The sequence below is a fragment of the Pleurodeles waltl genome, chromosome 7 (assembly GCF_031143425.1).
Source record: "Pleurodeles waltl isolate 20211129_DDA chromosome 7, aPleWal1.hap1.20221129, whole genome shotgun sequence".
NCBI lineage: Eukaryota > Metazoa > Chordata > Amphibia > Caudata > Salamandridae > Pleurodeles > Pleurodeles waltl.
The window spans coordinates 288,307,772-288,330,354 of NC_090446.1; positions in this window are offsets into that span (position 1 = coordinate 288,307,772).

Below are 22,583 nucleotides of genomic sequence, written 5' to 3' on the forward strand. Positions count from 1 at the left end.
ATGGGTCAATGTGGGTGATTTGGCTACTACTATTGTTGTTGTCCCACTGTGTGACCATCACAAGATGCATTTTTGCAAATTTGCTTGTATGCATGTGGAGTCAATGTGTCTAACCCCAGATGCAAGTCAGTGTGTAAATGAGAGAGGACATGGGTTAGTCATACACATAGCAACAACTGCTGTGTGCACTTCCTAGGTTTTTTGGAACATAAACACCACCAATGACAAAGCATGCACACAATAGATAGCAGACGGTTGTTCATGGCAATGTTCCAAAGCTTACCCATCACATGCTCTGGAATGTTGGATACCACTTTCTAGGCACTTGTTTGTTTACCACCATGAGTCAGGCAGGCATGGGATAATACTATGTGGGTACCGTGTTTGTGATACCGAGTCCCCAATATAATACACAATTTTAATGTTATGCCACAGTTGGAGTCATATAAGTGAGCCATGTCTCTCCTGTGGCAGCGGAGGACCAGCAGACCAAGCAGCACATGTTCACATATTTCCAGTGGTAAAATGCACAGAGGTGTCTGGTTTATGTGTGTGGGCTACTTTTTAGCCTGTATAATTATTGGGGTCTATGTTGTCATAGTTACGTGCAGGGCTAGTCATGAGTCTGTGGAGCCATTTCCTGTATCTACAAAGTATCCTTCGCAGATCAATACAAGGAAAGCCAATGAGGAATTGAGAACACACATGGGGATGGTCCAACCCTGTCACTGCAGACGTGTTATGAGACTGTCAACAGGGCAACCTTGGTGTGCTGACAAAGTTAATGTCCCAGGATTCTTATACCAGCAGGTGTCCTCCCAACATTTGTACACAGGTTGGCCTCTAAAATTCCCACTGCATCTGGGAACATCAGTGTCTCTGTGCTGATTAATCTCACAGCTATTCACCACACAAGCCCCATCAATATGTTGGGAGCAATGTGAATCAGCGTGTGGACTGTCAGGGTCCTAACATGTGTAGACATTTCATGCACATTATTTGACGTTGTTTGATGTGCTGGAGGCACCATACCCAATCCATGCAAACAGCCATGGTACACTGTCACTATTTGTCACTCATGCATACATGAAACCCACACAAGGGATAGGCCATGATTCAGCTATTTGCAGACAAGTTCCCCCCATGGTACGACAAATAAACTTATTATGCTATACAATGTATTTGAGTATGCATTGTAGACCCACCTGACACAATACCCCAGGAGGAATATGAGGGTTGGGAAAGCAACTATGATACAAATTTAGGCACAAGGAACCTTTAGGGCAACACAAAGACAGGAGCCAGTCAGGCTAACAGGATGCAGGGTCAATCAGGATCCAAACATTTCACAAGGTAAATACACAGTGGTCAGACTGAGGCTGGTCAAAGGTGGAAAAAGACTGTGGAAAATGAAAACTGTGTTTGTCCTGTGTATTGGAATGTAACACATTAACCCAAGGGATGTGTTACACATCTGATTTATACGGCAATGCATAACAGTGTTAGAGATAAAATGGCAGCTTCTATGCTGTTCCAGGAAGCTGCAAGGGCAGTGCATGTTCAAATAGCTGGTCTCCATGGAGGTGCTCACAAGTGTGTACATCATCAGTCTCTCACAAGTCCTGCAGTTGAGATTCTAGTTCAAAGGGCCAACAGTACCTTTCAAATGGGAAGCAATGTACAGGTGGTTACAGGTCCTACAGACTACGAGCCAGTGCATTATTTAACCTGACGTCCATGCCGGCAGAAGTACAATGACTATGGCATACCATACTAAAGAGGGAAGCACACATGATTAACATTGTGAGTCTGGGTGTGTGTAGAGGAGGGATTATCTGGGGACACATATTCCCATTCCAGGGACCTCTGAAGAAGGGTGGGCTGAGACAGGGAACATGGGTGTGGCTGGACTTAGGACATGGGCTGCCATGTGCAGGGGATGTCATGTGAGCAATGATAGTCATACCTGGGGCACTTGTGCTATAAATTTACTGCTTATATGGAAATCTTGTCACACATAGTGCTTGCAAAGACAGGTGATGTCAAGGGTCTGGTCATACATTCCTGTTACCAATGCAATAGCACAACCTCTGCCTCATATATGAGGCATTGTTTTCCCTTATTGACTGATGGTGTCTTAGTTGTGTGCCATATGCTGCGATGAACCATGTTACCAACATGTATGTGTGAAATAGGTGTGGTCCTCTGCTATTGCCCTTCAAATGTGAAATGTACTGAATATATGTCATTTACAGTGTGAGTGAATGTGGCTTTACATTCATATGCATCAAAATAGTTTTGGAATTTTCTGTGTCCTTATCTGTATTTCAGCAATGCTCCATGAGGCTACACTCTGATTCTGATGGTTAGAGATAATGTTATGCAAAAAAAGATTATCCAGACCATGATATAGTGATTAGTATAGGTGTTTATATACATACGGTAAGACAGTGGTGATGGATGAGTAGAGCTAAAAGACATTTTGGACAATATGTTGTCTCCGACGCAGTCCTGCAGCTGTGTTTGGATGGTCCCCCTCATGTTGATGGACAGCATCCTCCTCTTCCTCCTCTTCAGGCATTTGTGGCTCATGTTCATACAGGGGATTGTTCCTTCTTACACATATGTTGTGCAGGATGGCACAGGTCAAAATTATTTTGCACACCATTTCAGGAAAGTAGAGGAGGCTGCCTCTGGTGATGTTGAGGCACCTGAATCTTGACTTCAGGATGCCAAAGGTCCTCTCGACTATGGTGCGTGTCCTCCTATGTGCCTCATTACAGGTACGCTCTGCTGCAGTGCTTGGGTGTGCAAATGGGGTCATGATCCATGGCTGGATCCCATACCCCTGATCAGCTGAAAGAGAAAATGAGTGAGAACATGTTGATGTACCTTGCACCATAAATATCACTTTGTATGGCAGTTGTTCTCTTGTGTTGTCTGCAACTCATCGGTGTTTGTGTTACTGTGTGGAATCCTAGGCTTCTAGGATGTACCATTAGCATTGGGTTGTTTCCTTATCTGAACGGGTGTTTGGCTGTTGACCAGATGTCAGCAGTATTTTTGCAGAGTTGCAGTACAGTGTGTACTCCCTTGCATTGTGTCATGTGAAATAGGTGTCCCTGTGTCTTAACTGGGGGTGACATCATACTTCCATACACAGAATCAGTTCGACAGTGGTGGTAACACGGTTGCATCTGTATACCCTGGACATCCCATCCAATTTCACATATACAATAGAATTATTTAACCATCAGTGAGACCCTTAGATTATGCAAGGTGACAATGTGCAACACATGTCCGTTCGTTGTGAGCACTGACATGTTAACAATTGACTATGCAATAATTTCACATGTGTGACAAGTTCACTGCAGACCTATTTCTCTGCCCTTGCCAAGTCGACTCAGGTTGTAATGTGTACCTATACTACTGAACATGTTCTAGGTCAGATGGCTAACTTGGTTGTGAGGTTGTCATTTAGAGTTTCAGAAGGTCCGTATGCCTATACATCTGTTGTGTGTGTGTTAATTTGTCGCAATGCGTATGTGTAGGAATGTGCACTTTTCAATATTGTCCCATCAAGACGTGTTCTGAGCACAGTTCACATGCTTGATGGTAGTGGGCAGTGTGAGAGCAGGAGTGATGTGAGATATTGGTACAGCCTCAATGATTGCATGTGACCTTCATTGGAGTCATCACCATGCTATGTGTGTCATGGTGTTTGACCTGCAGCAAAAAACATTACACACCCCTTACACAGTACGTATTGGTTTGAAGGGTGTTGGATTGAGTGTTATTGATGTGATTTTGAAAGTTTAATCTTCCAAATTGTACTGCCAGTTGGGGCCATGTCTTTGTCATTGTGTTGTTTTAAATTGTCCCTTTGTGGCTCTGGAGTGGCATCTGTTTGGAACTGTCATTTATCCCTAGGTGTGTATCCCATTGGGTGAGGATATCAAATATGCCTAGCGGTGTCATAACCTCAGTGGGTTCCTGTCCACGTGTCGATGTTGTGGTGTATGTGGTGTGTGTCCTAGAGGGTTGCTGTTCAGTGTTTATATAACTGGGATTCTGTACTTACCAAGTAATCCATTTCCATATCGTCCATCCTGGAAGTGTTGATTGATGGTGCAGTGACCGAAGATGAATGAACCATGTACACTCCCAGGATACTTTGCCACGATGTTGGTGATCAAACCCCAGTGATCGACAATGGCCTGCACATTGATGGAGTGTGTGTCCTTCCTGTTGCGGTATAGATGTTAGGTTGCAGAAGTTAGCACAATGTGGAGCTGTCTGCAGTCAATGGCACCAAGGACGTGTGGGAAGCCATTAATTTGGTAAAACCCCTGTTTTGTCTCCTGCTGCTTCGCCTGTGTGTTAGGGAAGCTGATGTGGTGGGGTGTGAGGGAGATGATAGCATCCAGTACCTTGGGTAGGAAGGCGGAGAATGATGGCTGTGAGATCCCAGCAACCAGGGCGCCAGTGGTTTCAAAGGAGCCACTTGCCAACTTGTGGAGTACAGCTAGCAGCTTGGTTACTGGTGGAATGGTGTGGGGTGTCTGCAAGCTGGGTGCCAACTGTGGCTCAATGTTGCGCAGCAGCTGCTGAATGGCTCGCCAGTTAAGCCTGTACATCTCAATGATGTCTTGTTGGCGGAGTCCCAGAAGGGTTGTCCTGGTGCGGAACATCATCTCCTGCCTTCTGTGTTGCCTTTGGGGTCCCTGCTGGTGTTGTGGAAGCTGCTGTTGTTGGTCCTGTGCTCTGCGTCTGCGTGCATGCTGGATAAAAAGCACCTCCATGTCTTCCTTTTGGAGCTCTGCTGTTGCTTCTGTGTGTTTTCATTAAGTACAGGTGTGTTTGCCCCATTTTAACACCTTCCCTGACCCAGGCGTTATTTTTTTAAGCAAATCGGGCTGTGCTGCATTTTCCGACTCCACCTCCCGGCCGTGCGTCATTTTTGTGCGGTAGCATAAATAAGGCGCACGTGAGTTTAAGTCATTTTTTGGACGGAACACCTACCTTGCGTGTCATTAACGCAAGGCGGTTTCCCACATCCAGAAAATGACACACACGGCGGAATTTGGGTGTTCGCGGGCTCGGGCGTCAAAGTTTAAATATGGTGCACGGTTTGCGCTGATTGTGCATCAACATTTTTGAGACACATTTGGCACAGATAGAGTATAAATATGCCCATTAACCTCTTGATCTAACACTGGACAGTGTCTGAGCCATCCCTTTGCCACCACTCCAAGCAGTGATAAGGCCCTTGATTCACCATTCATGGTGTTGGCATTGCATTTCTTCACATAAATGCAAGAGTGATGACTATCTCCCCTGTACTGTTCCAGACACTACAAGTTCCAGGATGCACTTTGGTCAGTGCCTCCAATGTGGTCCCCTGGGGCATTGGCCTTATGACTGCTGCAGATATTTCTCTGATTGTGTACATGGAAACGTGATACATGTAGGTACAGCTCAGTCACCACTCGCACCATGCTACCAGACACAGTATGCAGCCCAAGCCCTTACCAGATTTCTGCTGCTCCAACTCCTCCATCTGGGCATAGAGGGTCGGCCTGGCTGTCCTCAGGACCCTCCTGTACACTGGCTTGAGGGACGTCAGTGCACGTGGTGCTGGGACGACTGTCCCAATAGTACCCCCATACTGTGTCTGTTAGAGGCATGATTGTGGCATGAAAATATGTGTTGTCTAGCAGTTGCGCACATGTACAGACCCAATTATACACATCATAATTGTGTGGTGCTTGGTATTTAACCAGTAGCCACATGTTGGCAAATTCTCCTGCTGCCATCCACCGGGCAAGAGGTGACCTGCGGAATACATAGCTGTCATGGGTACTGTCTGGGAACACTGCATGCACATCAATGAGGCTACCACTGGCATCACAGATACCCTGCATGTTGATGGAGTACCAGCGGTGTTTATTGCAGAAGATGTGTGCATTGTGGTGAGGTGGCTGAAGAGCCACATGAGTGCAATCAATTGCACACAGTACACGTAGGAAGAAAGAAATGAGGTAGTAATCCCTAGCTACTCTTTGCCTTCTGGCCAGTATATGTGGCATTTGTATGTGGCGATGGGTTCTTCTATTGACACAGCTCAGTATCTCATACAGGCATCAGGACTGGGTTGCCTGTTAAATACCCACAAGGTCACTGGAGATCCTCTGGAATCCTGTAGCAAAGAAATGGAGAGCTGATAGGATCTTGACATAGGCAGGGATGGCGTGGGAGCGGCAGGTCACAGAGTCAAGATCCTGTTCCTACTTACAAACCATCTTCAAGATGATATCAGGGGGAAAATGATATCTGGCCATCACATCTTGGCTGGACATCTCAAAGAGGTTTATCTTTGGTCTGAAGATCATCTCTACTCTCCTCCTCGTCCTTCTTTTCCAACAAATAATCCAGTCACACAGAAGGGGGCAAACCAACAAGCACATTCAGCAACATGTTGAAAGGTTTGAACGGGTTTTGTTTGTGGCAGCTTTGCTTTTATGTGTGCAGCAAGACTGGGATTGGGTGTGGGCTGAGGAGTTTCAGCTGGAGCTGGGTGGGTGATGGAAGGCACTTACACAGGTGTGTCAGTATGCATTTCTGCCTCATTCAGGCCAAGTGTAGATGATCCGGCCCGAGTACGGATAATACGACCCAGTGCGGATGATCCACCCTGAGTGCAGACGCAAAGTTAGCACTTGTAACTTACCTCTATGAATACCTGAAATTCATAAACTTACACTTTTGGTCTAAAATTACTGAATCAGGCCCCAAGTGTTTCCATGGACCATCCTCCACAGATCATTTGTCCTTTTCAGAGGTGTCAGTGGAAAGATTGTTGTTTGTAAATGTTAGAAATGGGGTCTCTGGTTGGCAGTCAGTTTTTGCACTCTGTGCAAGCAGGGACCCTCACTCGATTCAGGGTAAGGGAGTTACTTTCCTCAGACAACCCTTGCTCACCCCCTTGGTAGCTTGTCACAAGCCGTCAGGCTCATCACAGAGGCTATGGGTAAAGTATTTGTACCTACACACACAGTAATACAGTGAAAACACTACAAAACTGACACAGTACCAGCTTAGAAAAATATCCAATATTTATCTAAGTTAAACAAGACCAAAATGACAAACATCCAACATACACAAGAAAAGTTATGACTTTGTTAAAGTTAAAAAGAGTCTTAATCCATAGCAATCAATGGATGTGTTGTTTTTACACAAAGTACCTAGTATGCGTCAAAAAGAAAGCTTCAGGGGTGAGCATGCGTCGAAAAAGTAAGCAATGTGTCGATCCCTGACTTGCAAGTGAGGCTGCATGTCGATTCTTCTCCAGTAGTGTAGGCGATGTGTCGTTTTTCTCTCCCACAGAAAAGCGATGCATTGATTTCCGAACGGACAACCTTGGGTCCCTGCAGGTTGATTGTGAGTTTTGACAGCCAGCGACGATGCATTCGAAATCCTGATGCACGTTGGTAAACAGCTGCGCTTCGTGGGTGATGCGTCGGTTTTGGCAGCCCCAAGGGGGAGTTGCATTGATTTTCCAGCGGCGATGCAGGTGGTGCGTCAATTTTTCAGAAGCGAGGCAGATGCTGCATAGAATTTTCTCCCTCCCGGCTTCGGTGTGTGGATTTCAGCATTGGTTCCACCAGTTTCTCCTTTCAAGTGCCCAGAGCCTGGATAGGGCACCACTTCCACTTGGAAAGGTAGGAGTCTTAGCAAGAGGTGCTGGCAGAGGAAGTCTTTGATGTCCCTCAGACTTCAGAACAGAGGGCCAGCTCAGTCCAAGCCCTTGGAGAAACTTCACAAGCATGATTTCAGAAAGCAAAGTCTAGTCCTTTACCTCTTCAGGCAGAAGCAGCAGGCCACCACACCAAAACAACAGGCAGAGTGGCAGGTCCTCCTCAAGCATCAAGCTCTTTTCCTTGGCAGAGGTTCATCTTGATCCAGAAGTAATCTACAAATCTGGGGTTTTGGGTCCACTTTTTATACTCCTTTCTGCCTTTGTACTTTGTAGGCAAACTTCAAAGGAAAGTTTCTGTTGTTCACAAGATCTTTACTTGCCCAGGCCAGGCAAACACCAGGGGATTGGAGACTGCATTGTGTGAGGACAGGCACAGCTCTTTCAGGTGTAAGTGTCAGCTAATCCCTCCCCACTCTGGCCCAGGAGACTCATCAGAATATGCAGGCTAACCCCAGCTCTCTTTGTGTCACTTTCTAGAGGGAATTCACAAACAGCCCAACTGCCAGTCTGACCGAGACATGGATTACACAGGGAGGTAGAGACACAGAATTGTTAAGCAAATAAATGCACACTTTCTAAAAGTGGCATTTGCAAACTGGCAGTCTAAAAACCAACTCTATAAAAAGATGTATTTTTAAATTGTGAGTTCAGAGCCCCAAACTCCATATCTCAATCTGCTCCCAATGAAAACCTGCACTTAAAAGATATTTAAAGGCAGTCTCATGTTAACCTACAAGAGAAATAGGCCTTGCAACAGTGAAGACCGAATTTGGCAGTATTTCAATATCATGACATTTAAAATACACCAGTACATGTCCTACCTTTTAAATACACTGTACCCTGCCCATGGGGATACCTAGGTCCTACATTAGGGGTGGCTTACATGTAGTAAAGGGATGGTTTGGGCCTGGCATGTGGGTACACTTGCCAGGTTGAATTGGCAGTGCAAAACTGTACACACAGGCAGGTCTGAGACATGTTTAAAGGGCTACTTATGTGGGTGGCACATTCTGTGCTGCAGCCCACTAGTAGCACTTGATTTATAGGTCCTGGGCACCTCTAGTGCACTTTACTAGGGACTTACTAGTAAATCAAACATGCCAATCAGGGATAGCCAATCATAATCACAATTTAAATAGGGAACACTTGCATGTAAGTACTGGTCAGCAGTGGTAAAGTAACTAGAGTACCAAAAACCAGCAAAACAAAGTCCAGCACAAAGTGAAAAACACAGGAAGCAGAGTCAAAAATACACTGGAAACCATGCCAAGGATGCCAGGTCTAACAGAAACCCAAGTGAAACATCCTGTTCCCTCTTAGGAAAGATATGTAGAGAAAGATGGATTCATTACTAAAGTTCTTCTTACCCACTGTTTAACCCGTGAGAAGGTGTGTTGTTATGAAACTGAATGAATTCATATACCATGTTTACTCACAGTAAACATCGTTCTACAGTGTGAATTACTCACTAAAGCAGTTTACATCCTGCCTTTAATCTTTGCAGAGCTATTAGTAGAGACGCAATGTTGTGATAGAAGTGAGCCATTCACTATTCACTATTGTATTAGAAAGGTTTAGTTTTGCATCAAGATTTACCATGCTTAATCTGCACTTTGTTATAATGTGATAGGATAGGGCCTAGAGTTTCTCTGAGACCTTCTACACAACCCTTTACTCTGTTTAGAGATAGCAATAGAGAGCTTGATACTTGTAAAGCATTTACCACAGTGGAAACTAGGTGCATATTTACAATAAAGTGGAGCAGGACAGCACAGCAAGAGACTTTTCTGCGCTTCTCTGCACCATGGAGAAAGTGCAGAAATGCACTGTATTTATGAAATACGGTGCATTTCGATCCCTTTAATTTTTGCCATTTTGGCTGCCTATCGCCAACGCAGACACCCTTGCACCATGGTGCAAGGGGTGCCTACCTTGCATGCAGGATTGTTTTCTTTGAGTCTGCACTCTGCGCCACAGAACATCAAAAAAGTGACACACCAGTGGTGTATGGGGCTTGTAAATATTTTCCTAGTTCTTTAAGTTCTTCTACTCAGACCATTAGCTATCTGGTAAGGTGACACGAGAGAGGCTGCTGCTACAAGGTAGTATGAGACAGGCTAACGATTTTATCAAACTCTTACCATACAGAATGAATAGCATGTTTAAATGTGCTTGCACAGGTCCTAGTTTCTCTCTTAATCCTCCTACATGCACTGATTGTTTAGAAATGTCAGTGCGTGAAGCAGAAAGAAATATCAACTGCCTTTTATTTTCTCTATAGGGTTTATAGTCAATTAAAGATACCAACGAAAGAACAGAAAAAGAAGAAGAGAAATTAGCAGTACTACAAACAAGTCTCCAAACATGAAACTCAGCCACAAAAAGAGGACAATAGCAAAAAAGATTGAAATTAAGAAAGACCACCCAGTATGTTATTAAAAAAAATAACATCATGCAAATTTTCTTCTGCAGGTATAAGTAGTATTGAAGATCTGTTAACATGTAAGAAAAAATTGTGTTGTTTTTCAGCAAAGAAGAGACCAACCAGACAGGTTTAGGAAGAAGAACTTCAAAAAAGTTTGTCAGAAGTTCTTCCATAGAAGAGTAGTGTCAAATATTATGAGAAGCATGAACAACGTGAAAAGCAGATAAAAAGTGCAAAATCAAAGAGTTGCTAAGTCTTTAATAGATAAGACCTTCATGTAGAAAGCTATGTGTTCTAATTTTGAAATGCATAAGATGTTTAGATGAACTATCAATTTGTTTTTGTATATGTTTATTGAGAAGTACATGTCAATATACAAACTATGGTAAATAGAGAAACAATAAATCAAACCATGGCCATATATGAAAAATATTATGAAATATTAACTTTTCAGAGTTCTATACACAAAAAACATTATACATATATCAATAAATGCAATATATGAGATTATTTATCAAACCAACTGCGCATTATCTCTTAGAAGTAGACCTATAAAAGAAAATCTGGAAAGAAAGAATTATGCAATATGTATTAAACCATATATTATAGGTTGTTTGAAGATAGTCGAGGTAGTAATATCATACAAATCCACATATATAACATTTCAAATGGAGATATTCCTGCCAATTCAACAGTGTTGAATTGGTGAGCAGTAAGTCCTACTGAAGATAACAGTGTTAATGGTTGAAGTGTCAATTGTCTTAATAATAACAGCATGACAAAACAATAATACAAATGTCTTGACAAAGATAGGAGACAAAGAAGGAGAAAACATTTAAGTGTGAATATTAATAGAATATGTATTAGCTAGAAAGGGTTTCCAAATTTGGATGAAATTCCCAACATTGTCTTGCAATTTGTAAATCAGCTTTTCATATGATGCCATGTTATACATTTCAATAAGCCATTCATCATGTGTAGGACGTTGTGGTGTTCTCCAATGTCGTAATATGCAAAGTTTTGCTACAGTGAGTGCAATAGCAATAAATCGTCTTGTATAGTTTGTTAGATTTGGGAGATCAGTAACATCATGTAATATAACTAATTTTTCTGTTGAAGGAATGTATAGCTCTGTGTAGAGAGGAAGTTATAGAAGACCAGTATTCCGTCAAAACTGGACATCAAAATAAAATGTGTAGGATATCACAGTCCTCGTGAGGACACCTCCAACAGGTAGAATGGTGTAGTAAACCTGCTGCCTTGAGTTTTTGTGGTGACCAGTACCAATTATGAAGAATTTTGTAAAGAGTAAATTTCATTCTTGCCTCTCTGATTCCTTTACCCATGTTCATAACAACATCCGTCCAATCCTCATTGGAATACGTTACATTAAGTAATCCTTGCCATTTGACGTGGAGTTGTGCTAGTAATGGTGATGAGTGTAGTTTATGCACAGTGAGATTATAAAATCCATAGACTGCTCCTTTCAATTTCCTCCAAGTTTTTAAGTATTGTACGACTGGGGAATCCTCAGGTTTCCACGGAAATGGTCCTAGTCTACTAATTAGAGCTTGTTTCAATTGTAAGTATTTCCCCTTTTGAGAGCTAGGGAGTTGAAATTCTGTCTGAAGCATCGTAAAGGTTTTAAGCTTGCCTTCTAAAGTGAATAAATGATTCAGCATTAGAAAACCTCCTCTCTCCCATGTATCCCGGGATATTGTCTGTTTCCCTATTCTAATGTCAGCATTATGCCATATGGGAGCCTTATTATGTAGCCTCGGATTACTCTTAAAGAGTTTGTGGGAGTGCATCCAAATCTTAAGCATAGACTGAATAAAGGGGTTAGAAGTTTGTAAAGCAGGCGATTTATGAGTATAAAACATTTGCCAACCTGAAGATGCCTGTAAAGATTGCTTTTCAATAAGAACCCATAGTGGGGGGGTCATCCTGTATTGGCCAAAGATAAACCAATTGAGATAAATGGAGGGCTGTATAGTAATGTTCAATGTATGGTAAACTAAGGCCACCAGATCACCTGTGAGCAATCAGTTTGGAGATTTTGAGTCTAGGTCTCAGAGATCCCCAAATAAAGGTTTTAATACCTTTGTCAATGTCTCACAATATTGATATTTTAACTGTCAAAAGTAACATACCTAAAACATATGTGAAATGAGGCACTATAATCATTTTCACTGCCTGGACTGTACCCCAAAAGGACAGGTTAAGATGGGACCATTTTTCATATTCTGACTTTGTTTTAGCAATGAGTGGATCTAAGTTATCTTGAATCATACGTTCTAAACCTGTGTTGATATAAATACCTAGATACTTCAGGCGATCTGCTTTTCATTGAAAATTTTAGCCTAAGATAGCTGCTTTTGTTGTGTCCCGGGACAATGGGAGATCTTCACTCTTATTCCAATTGACTTTGTATCCAGAAATGTTTGAGAAGCGAGAAATAGTAGACATGAGTGCAGAGAGTGAAGTAGGTAGATCCGTAAGTGTGAATAATATGTCATCTGCGTATAGAAGTAGTTTTGAGATGCCTGTTGGTGTAGGAATGCCTGCTATTTGTGAACACTGTCTTATTGCTGCAGCCAGTGGTTCAAGTGCAAGAAGAAATAAGAGGGGCGATAAAGGAAAACCCTGGTGGGTACTTCTTTGCACTAAGAAGGTTTTTGAAAGGAAACCCCCACAGTTCACTTGTGCAGATGGTGTCTTGTATAACCATTTAACCTTAGAGATAAAATCATTACCTAATCCCAACATATGCAATGTATGGAACATATAGCTCCATTCAATGCGGTCAAAGGCCTTCTCGGCATCTCTGTCTTCTCCAGCATCCTTGGAAAATCAAAGTATGTGAGCCAAAGTGCGGAGATGGCTGCGAGTGTTTCTGCCTGGCATGAATCCAACTTGAGAATTATGTATGAGTTTAGAGATAACTTGTTTGAGTCTTTTGGCAAGAATGGTGGCTAATAGCTTTGAATCTGTATACAGAAGAGAAATCGGACGATAGTTACTGCAGTACAATGGATCTTTCTCAGGTTTGGGAAGGACAGTTATGATAGCTTTATTTGAGAGTGAGGAAAGACTACCAGTTTCCTCTGCTTCTTTATAAACCTCATGAATGGCATCTATTGCTTCTGGTTTTACCCAATGGTAAAATTCCCCAGGAAAACCATCTTCTCCCGGTGCTTTAGTGTATGGCAGACTGGAGATTGCTTGCGCAATTTCATCCTTTGTTTTTTCACCCGTCATTTTGAGCTGGTCCTGTTCATTGAGACAGGGAAGTGCTATTTTATCAAAGAATTCCTGTTCTTTGAGGAGGTCATCATCAACTTCTGAACTATATAACTTGGTATAATAATCTGCAAACGTATTAGCTATTGCTTGAGTCTCAGTTATTAGTTTACCCTCAGGGTTATATATAGCTGGAGTAGCTGTCGTAGCTTCTCGCTGTTTTAATCATGCCGCTAGTAAACGGCCTGCTTTTTCTCCTTGTTCGTAACTGCAAGCCTTAAGTCTGTATAGCATGTATTCTGCTTTGGAAGTATATAGTGTATTAAGTTCCATCTTAGCTTTTTCCAATCTGCATTTGGAAGCTTCAGTTGGATTACTAAAATGAGTATGTGTCAGTGTTTTGATATCATTTTCCAAAATGGCCTGTTGTTCTATTCTGTGTTTATTTGTTATGGCAGAATCCCTCATAATTTGCCCCCTAATAGTGGCTTTTGCTGCTGCCCATAAGATTTGTGGAGAAGAAACTGATCCTTTGTCATCTTTCATATAAGTAGTCAAATGTGATTGAACTTTTCTGCTGGTAGTTTGTAGCGAGATATGTTTAATCACCATGGTTTCCTACAACAGCGTTTCAGACCCCAATCAAGCTGAAGACTGATAGGAGAGTGATCTAGTACTTGTGGTGTAATAGAATGTGAAATAAGGAAGTAGTCTAATCTAGAATGGGAATCGTGTACTGTCGAGTGATATGTAAACCCCTTATCTGATGGATGTAGTACACTACAGATATCGATCAAACCATGATCTTCTCTGATGTCTCCCAGTATGGCTCTATCTCTAGCATGAGTTGTGTCCAGGGGACCTGTTCTGTCTAAGATCACATCTGGCACAAGAATCAATCGCCTCCCAAAACTATTCTGGAAATTCCCATTTCTGTTAGAATTCTATTTAGATGAAGCAAAAAGGGGGCTTTAGTCTCAACAGTGGCATAAATGGAACCTACTCCTAATATATTATTACCAACTTTAAGCTTGGCTAAAACAAATCTACCATCCTCATCTGACCATGACTGTAGTATTTGGCATTGCAGTGTTTTCCATACTAGAATGGCTACACCACTTTTCCTAGTAGTAGTGTGGGATGTAGCATCTCCTGATATGTGAGAAGGGGATTTGCAGCTGTAAAGAATCTGGCCTACCCAATCTCATTTTAATTTTTCTGATTCTATATCAGATAGATGAGTCTCCTGCATGAGAGCAATGTCAGTATGTTTGGAGGCTAAATAGGAAATCATGTTCTTCCTTTTAATGTAATTCGTAAAGCCATTGACATTGAGAGAGACAATTTGCATAGGACTTGTTGTCATGATGCTGATTGAAAATGTTAGAGTATATTTGTACTGTGTCAAAATGCTAAAAAAGGGAAAAGGAAGTAGATAAAGTATATGGTAATGTGATAATGAGAACTTACTGGAGGGAAAGAAACTATCTGGAGTATAGTAAACCTCAAACCAATATGTGGAACTATAATCATAAAATATTGTTAACACTAAACTCTAAATGGTGTAAGTACACCGCTCTAAGTGCTAGAATGTAAAAGAACACTGCAGATCAAAGAATATGTATCTTTCGTCAGTGGGTCTAAACCTCAATTCGAAACCCAGACTCTGCTGGGGAGGAAAGGAAAACCACTCATGGTAAATAGATTATAAGAAAAACCACTCCATGGAGTTATAAAATCTATCCAAGAGAAAATCTGCATATACAAATACAGTAGGAAATGTACATGGTTATTGAACAACAATATATGAGGATAGGAAATGAATCATATCCATCAGAATGAATAACTGCAGTAAAACAGTGTTAACATTATATTAATACATAGCATGTATAAACATACTCATCTAGCTGGAAGAAGTGAAAGTGGAAGGTTGAGCATCAGTTACTTTCTTAAAAGACGTGGGTGACCTTAGAGCTGATCTCGATTTGTCTCTGGGATTTTCCTGTGTGAGTGACTTTACGCAGTGGACTGCTTTATCTCTGTCAAACTGTTTCTTAAAGGTACGGACGTGTAATCTACCGGTGCGATGGCTTTGTGGATCATTCTGTAATTGAAGCGGACTATTCATAGATGTTTTGTTCAGTGGTGTTGAGTCCATATGTTGGTCTTCCAAACTGTCCAGGAAGCGTACCAGATCCTTAGGCTCTGTGTAATCCCTTGAGTTCCCATCCATTGTGATCCACATTGTGGCAGGTTCTAAAAGGCCATATTTGATATCCCATTTGCGAAGTCTTGGCCTAAGTTGCAGGAACACTTTTCGTTTGGCATTGGTTTCAGTGGGGAAGTCTGCAGCAATAAATACTTTATGGCCTTCCAAGTCATACGGACCATGTTTACGAGCAGCTGTTAATATTTGGCAGACCTGTTCATGATGTAAGAGGCATGCTATAATCGATCTAGGTCCAGATTCAAGAGTTGAAGTTGAAGTTCTTGATTGAATTCTGTGAGCTCCCTGCAACTCAGGGGATGCTCAAAAGATATGTTCAGTAGCCCCGGTATTAACGTTAGTAGCAAGTTCTTCACATCATTATTAACTTCCATTTTTTCTGGAATTCCATAAAAACGAATGTTATTTCTTCGGGCCCTGTCTTCCAAATCTATAACTTTTTGTTTTAGTGCCAGATATCCGGACCCCAATACTCTGCATTATCTAATTTCTCATCCAAAAAAGTGGTTCTTTGATCTAAAATTTCCACTTTGGTATGAAAAGAGTTTAGATCCATCCGTATTGTCTTCATTTCTGTTGCGAGATCTGAAATTTTTGCTTCCATAGATCCCAATCTTTACCCCACAGCAGAGATCTCTTTTAAAATAAGGTCCATAGAAGCAATGTCTTGAGGGACAATAGTAGACGTGCCTGGAGGTATAGTGTTCCCTACTATTTGTGTAAACAAAGGCTTTCTATTAGATTTGCCACTGGCCATACTGTTATATTTTAATGTTAGAGAAGACAATAAATAAGTATAGCTTAGTAATCAAATATGATATCCAATTGACTCACAAAGTAGGTAGATATTAACACTGTAAATGGTGACAGACATCTGGGATTTTAAAATTATGGCTATGTTTTCAAGCGGGTGTCGCTGAAAAACAGTGCATCAGAAATGTTGTACAGTTTTCACCTGCCTACCCAAATTCACTTTACCCCCTCTGCTGATCGGAATTCCAGTGTTTATTTATTTTCGTAGTAGAGTCTGTATTGTCAAATTTAGAGAAATATCTCAGAAGTGAAAGTTTATATGCTTCTCATACAGCAGCCTTTCGACATTCAAGGAAAGGAATTTCACATATCTCTTCAGAAACTGTCTGTGTTTCCTGATAGAATGAGTAATTTTCACAAACTCTCTCAGCTGTAGGAACGGTGTACAACAGTCACTTGCCAAACTGTATTTACGCCACATACCTGTCGACAAGAAATTCCTGCGCTTACAAAATCACGTAGTGGATCCTGAACAGTTAAGTGAAGAGAAATACCTCAGAGTTGAGAGTTGTCAGAGGCTTCTCTGACAGCAGCCTTTTCACTTATCTCATCAGCAGCTGGCTGTGTTTCCTGACAGAATTAGTCTTTGCCACAGACTTTTAGAATTTCAAAAAATAATTAATGAATGCTTTCAGACAGGTGTCCCTGAGAACCAGTGTATCTGAAATAGCTCACATCTTTTGCCTGCCTATCCAAATTTGCTTTCCACCCTCCGCTGATAGGAATTCCAGCATTTACTTAATTGCGTCGCAGACTTTAAACTGTCAAATGAAAGAAATACCTCAGAAGTTAAAGTCTATATGTTTCCCCTACAGCAGCCTTTCAACTTTCAAGAAAGGGAATTCCACTTATCTGTTAAGAAACTGGCTGTATTTCCTGACAGAATGAGTAACTTTCATAGACTCTCTCAGATGCAGAAATGGTGTACAACACTCACTTTCCGAACTGCATTTGCTACACACACTTTGCTGACTAGAAAATCCTGTGCTCACACATTCACGTAATGGAGTCTGAACAGTTAAGTGAAGATAAAATACCTCAAAGTGGAGAGTTGTCAGAGGCTTCTCTGTGCTGTGTGGAGAGTTCAACTAAAGGTCAACAGTAACTTAATTCCCCTGGTGCAGCCTCCCAGTTTAAACACGAAGAAAGCCCCGAAGAAAGCCCCTTATCTCTTCAGCAGCTGGTGATTTGTAGCCAGGCTTCAGGGCTTCAATTAAGAACTCACTTTTAACTGTCATCTCTTACTTCGGAAATAACATCAGAGTTATGTTGCTGTTATTACATGTATATTCCTTTCATTCTGGCTCCAAGGAGGCTTTTTGACAGCTGTTTGGGTAATCCTTCTCCCCTCAAGTCTTGGAGCTCTACGTTGAGGCGGCCATTTTAGACAGCAGCCAGACTCCCCCCCCCCCCTAGATGAACTAGTTAATTCCCGAAAAAAATGTCCTCAGATTGTTTAAGGTAGTAAAACAAACTTTTGCAGTATTTTTCAGGGAGAGGAAAAACCTAGGCCCGTATTTATACTTCGTTTGCGCCGAATTAGCGTCGTTTTTTTCGACGCAAATTCAGCGCAAAACTAACGCCATATTTATACTTTGGCGTTAGACGCGTCTAGCGCCAAAGTATGGGCAAATAGCGTCATTTTTTTGCGTGAACGCCTTCCTTGCGTTAATGAGATGCAAGGAAGGCGTTCCCGTCTAAAAAAATTACGGCGACGCAAATGCGTCGTATTTATACTCCCGGGCAAAAATCACGCCCGGGAGGTGGCGGGTCAAAAAACCCCGCATTTGCGCCACTATTTAACCCCTAGGTCAGGGTAGGCGTTAAGGGGCCTGTGGGCTCAAAATGAGCCCACAGGTGCCCTCCCCTGCCCCCAGGGACCCCCCCTGCCACCCCTGCCCACCCCAGGAGGACACCCAAGGATGGAGGGACCCACCCCAGGGACATTCAGGTAAGTTCAGGTAAGTATAATTTTTTACATTTTTTTTTTTTTTTGGGTGGCATAGGGGGGCCTTATTTGTGCCCCCCTACATGCCACTATGCCCAATGACCATGCCCAGGGGACATAAGTCCCCTGGGCATGGCCATTGGGCAAGGGGGCATGACTCCTGTCTTTACTAAGACAGGAGTCATTTAAATGGCGTCTGGGCGTCGAAAATAATGGCGCAAATCGGGTTGAGGCGATTTTTTTGCCTCAACCTGACTTGCCCCATTTTAAGACGCCCTAACGCCATTTTCCCCCTACGCCGGCGCTGCCTGGTCTACGTGTTTTTTTTCCACGCACACCAGGCAGCGCCGGTCTGCTAGCGCTAGACGGCGCTAAATTTTTTGACGCTAAACTGCGTTAGCGCAGTTTAGCGTCAAAAAGTATAAATATGGGCCCTAGTTCCAGTACTGATGCATTTTGTGATGAGGAAAGTTATTTAAAGGGAAAAGAGTTCATGTTTACAGTTAACAAAACTTGCTGTGCATATGAAATTAAGGAAGGTACACCAATTGAAAAAGAAAAATGAGGCCCTAGAAATTGACAAGAAGAAATAACTAATGAAGTATTAGGTCAACGTCCTAAACAACCAGTTTGTGGGTGAAAATGTAGAAACGTATGCAACATAAGGCAACAGTCCATTGACAAATTTAAATCTTTTTAAACAAATACAGTAGAGGACCTGTAAAACAAAAAAAATAAACTACTGCAATGCCTTGATCCTTGATGAGTTAGGAGACTGACAAACCTTCAAGAATATTCATTGGCTTGCTAATCACAATAGATTTGTGACAGTACTTTCCATCACATTCAGATGCTGTCTTGGCACCATGCTAAAATGCATAATCTAGTAGGACTATTGTATTTTGTAAAAAAAAAGCCAGCTCTCCAGCTTCAGAAACTAAGGCCCACATTACAACTTTGGAGGTAAAAAACACCTCCCGCCTTGGTGACAGCCGCCAAAAGACTATTGCCGCTGCTGCCAGCCATCCCCAATATTATGACCACAGCTGGATTTTTGCCACGAAAATGGCAGAAATCTGGCTGTGGGCATCCGGTGGATGGCGGTAAGGTGGCGCTGCTACTACCAGCAGCGCCTTGCCAGTAGACCTCTGCCAGCTGTACTATGACCAATGATACGGGCTGGCGGTGTTCTGCTGGCAAGCGCTGTTGGCTGTAGCAGTGCCCCGTCCCGTCTCCTGCTGGAGGACCCCCTGGATCCAGGTAAGTCAGGTTTTTGACAGGGGAGAGGGTGGGGGGTGTCGTGTGTGAGTGCGTGTATGTTGTGAAATGTGAATGCGTGTATGCGTGTATGTTTGGAAGTGTGTGCGGATGTGTGTGATTGGATGTATCCATGCGTGTAAGCATGTGGGAATGAGTGTGTGTATGCATGTGTGTGAAGGGGGTGTGAATGTAGGGGGGATGGGGGTTTGGAGAGGAAGGAGGTATGGAGAGTAACTGGAGAGGAAGGGGGAAGACCCCTATCAGTGACAGGGAAGGAATTCCCTGTCACTGATATGGCCTACCTCCATGGTTTTCTTGGCATTACGACCGACACGAAAACCATGGCGGTAGGTGGGGTCATAATCCCGCAAGTGGCACAATTGCGGCCGCTGGGCTGGAGATGGATATCTCCAGCCCGGAAGCTGTTACCACCATGGCGGTCGGAGTGGTACATAATGTGGCGGTAAGTACTGCCAGCCAGTTGGCAGTACTTACCGCCACATTATTGCCGGGGTCGTAATGACCCCCTCAATTTGTTGTAGATGATATTCAGATGACATCCTTTGGGACTGAAAGGCCAACTGAAGAGAATGAGATGGTTGTGGAGACCAACATGGAAAGTTCTGATATTAGTATAGTTTAGATGAGTTTTAAAAAGGAAATTGATGCGTTTGCAATAACTGTGGAAATTCCAGACAAACTGTGTGTCTGTTGCAGGCAAACTCATTACAGATCACAAATAAAATAAAATGTATGTGTGAAAAAACTGAAGAGAGCAATCTAGTACAGTGGTTTGAACTTGCTCTTTATTTAGTATCTGAAGATCAATTTGACTTGTACATTGAGTAGATTGTCCATAAATACTATATTGAGTGACAAACTGGACTGTGATAGAATGTTTGCTTGAGGTGATCATGATAAATTAAATGTTTTTCCATTTCCTCCTGAGCTTCAAAACGAAATGTCTATTAGAGTTTTCTCATAAAGATAGTGCATCCCTTCCAAGCAATTGTTAGAACTGAGACTACAAATTTTGAAGCTAACGTCTACTGATTTATTAAAAGGTCTGAAAGGTAAGGTTGTATATTTGCCTTTGAATGTAAAGAAGAATAAGGAAACTATAGGTGTAGATTGACAAGAGGAAGAAGCATTAGTGGTTTTAGTAAATGGAGTGCCTACTAAAGAGAAATAAAATGCAGGAAAATGTAAGCATTGATAGGTTTAAGCGAGCTTTGCAATATCTTGAAATAGAAAATGAGTTTTACATTGATGTTGACATAGAGGAACATGTTACCTATGCTAGTACAGAAAGTTCCACCTCTGCTCCTTCTGCTCAGTTTGAAAAAGTTGACTTAGGTAAAGAAGAAGAAATATATGAACATTACAGCATTCATCCTCTACTCTCAAGAGCCTTGATGGGTGATGCGTTAGAATTATACCAAATGAAGCAAGCAAAAGGAGGACGAGTAAGCAGGTTGGGAAAGAGCTTAGAAGCATACTGTTTTCCAATTTTAATTCCTACAGGAGAAGATAGTAGGTATTATGAACGTACAGTACAGATTATTGCATCAGAATATAAATCCTGCAGATTATATTCTGAAGATACGTGCCCTAGGCAAAACATACCATACACTTTTTACCTTTTGTTTGAAAGTGATCTGTCAGTGGTATCTTATGTTGTGGGCCATGTTATGAAAAAAGGACATGGATTAATGACATCACTGTGGGAGAGTTTGTGGAAAAAATATGTGGTAAAGATGAGGTATAAGAAAGTAATTTGATGAATCTTATACCTTGCCAACGTGATAGGAATTAATAATGGTTCCTTCGCCACAGTGAGCTAAAGTATATGTTACACCTTCTAAGTGCACCTACATGGTTTGTAACTTTGAGCTTTCCAGGCTATGCTTGGGAGGATCTTCATGACTGTCACAGAAATGTTGATACAGACATTGCCAGGATTAATGTCAAGACTCCTGACAAACTGTTTGTAGTTTAAGGACAGATTTGAAGGCATCCTCTATTTTATCTGTACCAAATATAATCCACCACTGCATGAAGTTGTGGATTTTTTCTGGAGGAAAAATTCCCAAGCTAGAGGCTTGCCACATATACATATGCTATTGCGGTTGAAAGATGTACCAACATTTGGTCAAGATAATGTTGAGTAAGTGTTATCATTCATTGAGCAACATGTATCATGTAACATTCCGGAAGAGTCTCAGAACAGAACACTTAGGCAACAAGTCTTGTGATTTCAGTCCCATAAATATTGCACATATTGTTGACAGAAATATAGAGCAAAAGGAAAATACTACACTGTGTTGTTTTGGATACCCTAGGCCTGTATTCTCAAACGGAAGAGTAAACAGTTTCATACCTGCAATCAGACACACTGTTACATCACTTAAAAATAATTATAACCTAAAAGAAGTGAGACTTCAAGACTTATCAATGATTACAATCCAGCAATGCTATCCGTGTGGAATGCCTAGATGGATATTCAGTTTGTAGTAGGCAATTCTATGGCTGTAGCTCAATACGTCACTTCATATTTAGCAAAGTCAGAAAAGACAGAAATGAAGGATGTATGGGAAGAGATTGCAGCAGAAAAGTCTAAGTAAAAACGTTTACAGTTTCAGTTTAAAGATGCTCTCACCCAAATAAATTGGATCATATGAGGCTTGTGACAAACTCAGATCTTCTAGTTCATAGTAGCTTATAGAGGAAGTCTAAATCAATAATTTGGATTAGTTTAGCCAGGGCATCAACACAAAAATATAAGTTGAAACCATTTCCTGAAATTGAGTGTATTGCTCAGTTTGATCCAGAAAACACTGAGCTCCTTAAAGCAAATATAATGGGCACTTATTACTCATGTAGAAAATCTTTGTTTATATGAAGTACT